Below are 4,621 nucleotides of genomic sequence, written 5' to 3'. Positions count from 1 at the left end.
GCTTACATGTATATGAACATGCCAAACTAGTGGATGTCCTTGTTGCTGTTTTACCACAATGAAGTATATTTTTATATATATCTATAGGCAAAATGCTTTTACAATTAACTCTAAAGGTTGTATCTGCTTTTGAACAGGCAAAGTTAAGAAAGTGGTTTGTAGTGACTCGTTTTCTTTGCAGGGAAGGCTCCTCTGTGGGACACAAATCCACTGAAATGGCCCATGTTTTCCTGGGGATGATGCAATAACACTTAGCTAGTTAAGAATTTTGAGTAGAGCCAATGTTCATTGACATGGGACTGCGTAAGAAAAATAAAGTTAGGCCATGGTGTTCGCACGTTAGCCAATTTTTCTCCCAAGGTCCCACACACTAAAGCACCAGTTGCTACTAGTTCTACTACATATGTAGTCTGTAATGTAATGAAGGATGAACTTATAGTATTAGTACTGGTAATGGATTATCCTTTCAGGAACTAGTTAAGTCTCTTTACCACAGGGCCAAGACTCACTGTAAAGATGTTTTAGCACCCTCCCTCGATTAAAGGTGCCGCAGTGGATGCAAGTCTCCCAGCAAGTTCTAGACAGCAAATATTCCATCAGTTACTCTAGGGCCCTTTTAGAAAGGTGTGGAAAGACTAAAGCGCGGGTAGCTGGGGTAGTAAATGCAGCCAGTGGTAATTTTGAGTTTGGCGTGTGCCAAATCCCGTGGTAGAAAACATTTTTCTATTTTCTACCATGGGGGGGGGGGGGGGGGGGGGGGGGGGGTCCTGATGGTAATCTGCAGTGTAGCCACATTGGCATGCATTGCATGGTTACCGCAAAGATAGTGTAAGAGCCCTTTGCACTAGGTCAATGGCTAGCAGTAAGGGCTCAGGCCAGGTGCATGCTAGTTTTAATGTTTGCCCATTAATAAGTGGCCTTTTCCCCCAGCTGTGTTAAAACATGGCCCAGCACGTGCCAAAAAGATGCACCCACACTACTGCAGGCCACTTTTTACCATGGCTTTGTTAAAGGACCCCTAAGTTAGCAGAGGCCTATATAGCTGAATTGCTGTCAGACGTTTTGGTAAAGTGTTTAAATACAAACTAAAAGATGTAAATTTGACTACATCATTCAACAAAATCAGTAGTATTAGCCATGGAGATAAATGTTATTTGCTATGCTTTTGCAGTTTTATCTTACTGTAGCATTTGACACAGTGGATTATGATATCCTTCTGTTTAAATTAGTTCACTAGAGATGCCAGTTGAGGTAAAAATGGCAGATCAAAGCTCAAGTAGTTGGATTCCACCTCGTGAAGTACCTCAGGGTTCTCCTTTGCCACCTATGACAACATCTTTTTGCCATTGTTTTTCCTTTTCTGGTGTCAAATTCTTTTCCTATATTTTCTTGCTGGTACTAGTACAAGATGTATTACAGCCACTAGGGCAGATTTTGTTCTGGAGGAATAGTTCAACACATTGTTCCAAACTTGAGCCAAGACCAAGTTACCCTGCTTAGATTGTAAACCAAAATATGCCTTCAGCACCATCTTTGATGGACTCAAGTTTGGTAATACCTCTAAAATACTGGGTGTCTATTTGGATACATCCTTATCTTTGAAGTTTCATATTAATGAAGTTATTAAAATCTACTTACATTGTCTCAAACATTTTTCAGTTTTAGTTCAAGAGGCAATTTGGTCAAAATTAGACTATTGTAATGGCTTATACTGTCTCCTTTCAGCTAATTTACAGTAGTTATCTAGACTGCAGGTGATACAGTAGCATGATTATAGGACAAGAGAGGACAGATCATATTATACTGACCTTGATAGAACTTCATTGGTTTTAAAACATAAAATTCATGTCCTTATCTCTTTGTGAAATGTCACATACAGCTCTCTACATGCAAACACTGAAGTGCCAAAAACTGTCAACAAGATGGAGTGGAGGAGTAGCCGTGCAGTGGCCTGGGGAAGAGAGTTCGATTCCCACTGCAGCTCCTTGTGACTCTGGGCAAGTCACTTAACCTTCCATTGCCCCTGGTACAAAATAAGTACCTGAATATATGTAAACCACTTTGAATGTAGTTGCAAAAACCTCAGAAAGGTGGTATATCAAGTCCCACTTCCCTAAAAATACTTCAGCTTGATGAAACCTGTCCTTGTATGTTATTTATTCCATAGAACGATGTAGGCAGATAGGGACCATATAGCCTATCCAGTCTGCCCGTCCATGCCATCTATTCTCCCTATCATTCTTTTGGAGATCCTATGTGCTGGTCACAGGCTTTCTTGAATTCAGATACTGCTTGTCTCCACCACATCTACCGGGTGAACATGAAAATCCCTTGTTTACTCTTAAAAAAAAAAAACCTACTAGGGCGCACAGAATGAAGCTACAAAGTAGTAGATGTAAAATGAATTGGAGAATATTTCACTCCATGTGAATTAAACTCTAGAATTCATTACCAGAGCATGTGATAAAAGCAGTTAGCTTAGCAGTGTTTAAAAAGGTTGATAACTTCCTAAGAGTCTTTATTGGCCACAGGATATTGGGCTTCATGGGCCTTCAGTCTATCCCAGTTTGGCAACACTTGTGTTCCTATGCCTATTATGGCAAATTAGAATGTTGGGTTTCTATAAGATGTTATTTTATAAAACCTATATACCACCTATAACTAGATGGTGAAAGGTACATGCCAGGAGTACCTTTTCCTATATCTCCATCTGTCATGAGCTATAGAGTCTTGGCCTTGTGAATGTTATATATAAAAAACAGGCATCACTGTTTCCTTATCACGGTTGTGTAGTTTTTTTCCTATAGCAGATGTGAAATAGCAAGAAGAGATTGTCTTAAGTGTTTAAAAGCTTCTGTTTGGGAAAATAAAGTTAATTTATGCTGTTTCTCTTCCATTTTATAATAGTGTATTTGTCTTATGTTATCCACTTGTATATGGGAGTTGGTGGAAAAACTATTACCATTATGAAATGAGAGCTGGCTCTGCCTTGTACCAGCTTGACCTAACCAGGAAGTTTAAAGACATCCCAGGTCTAATATAATTAGTATTGGAGTATGCTGCCTAAGGTAAGTGGAACTAACCCATTTTGGTTTCTAGAAAGTCCAGTCCATCATGCTTGTTCAGTGTATTTTCAAAAGTATGTCCTAGTCAGACCATCCCAAATGGAACATGTTTTTGAACAGAAAATGTCAAAATTCTGTTAAATACAGGAGATGAACATCTATACACAGACTGAAAACTTCAGTTTGTAAGATGGATATCTCCAATATTATGAAGGGGGGGGGGGGGGGGGGGGGAAGCAGCACTCTGAAAATGGCCAGACATCTAAGCAGAGCAGACTGTAAAGCAAGGACTTTGTAATCCCACTTGATCTCTTTATAATTGAGCCCTCCAGAATCTACTGTACCTGAATGTAGACCACTGGTTTGATTTAGTTAGTTTCCAGAGGGCTCACACTTACATAAATAAAGCTAAAATATTATCTTGCACTGGGGTAGTCTTCAGATCTGCTTTAAGAATATCCAAATACTGGTGTCCTCTTTTGGGGAGGGGAGGGAAGACAAGCAGCTGTAGCTGCTTAAGTCAAGGCATGTTTTTGTACCCTAGATGTGCCTGAAAACAGGTCCAAAATAAGAATTGTCTTTAGGCAGAGATGTTTCTCCCCTTCTGTAATTGCTTGAGGATCCAGATTTCAGGCCCTCCCTAATCCTGCCCCCCGACTGTACTGTAGGGCTGTTCCTTTCCAAAAAAAAAAAAAAAAAAAAGCTATTTGGTTGTTTCTAACACATGGATGTGCCTATGCTTTGGAAGAAAAAAAAAAAAAATAAAAATAAAAAAAAAAACAGCCCAAGGATGTACCAAGGAATAGTTTGAGATCTATTGAAGACCAGTGGCACTGGCCAAATATTTTAAAAGTGTGTCAAGTACTTGTTCTAAAACCCCTTACGTCTAACGCATTGCATTTTGCTCTTTTTTCCTACCCTGTAGGTTAATAGAAAAACAAACAAAATAAAAGATACCTTTTTTATTGGACATAACTTAATACATTTCTTGATTAGCTTTCGAAGGTTGCCCTTTGTCAGATCGGAAATAAGCAAATGTACTAGCTGATAGTGTATATAAGTGAAAACATTCAAGCATTACTATGACAGTCTGAGAGGATGGGGGTGGGTCAGAGGTATGCATGGGGTATCTTATTTTCTTTTCCATGTTTTGTTTGATTTCTATTGATAACCTTAAGAGTGGACTAACATGGCTACCACTTTCCTACTGTGTAAAAACCTCAGTTTGAAGTTTAAGTGTAATAGAGTAAAGATTCTTTGGAGCTAAGAGTTTGGGCACCCACCATATACTTTTGGGGGTAAACTAACCAAGATCTAATACATATAAGCACAACTTAAAACAGGGCCCCTTAAGAGTTTGAGACTTGGCCCAATTCTAGCATATTAACAAGTGATACACAGAATACCTTAAGTCAGCTCTTCCCCTACAGAAGAAGAACAGGCCAATAGACAGAACATGATGTTAAGAAACTCTTGCAAGGTTTGATCACTCCTGGTGCAGAAGGATGGAGTGGTGAGAACACACTTTAAATATAGGCCCAACAATAAAACCCCCA

This window comes from Microcaecilia unicolor, chromosome 1 (assembly GCF_901765095.1).
Source record: "Microcaecilia unicolor chromosome 1, aMicUni1.1, whole genome shotgun sequence".
NCBI lineage: Eukaryota > Metazoa > Chordata > Amphibia > Gymnophiona > Siphonopidae > Microcaecilia > Microcaecilia unicolor.
This window is presented reverse-complemented; position numbering follows the sequence as displayed.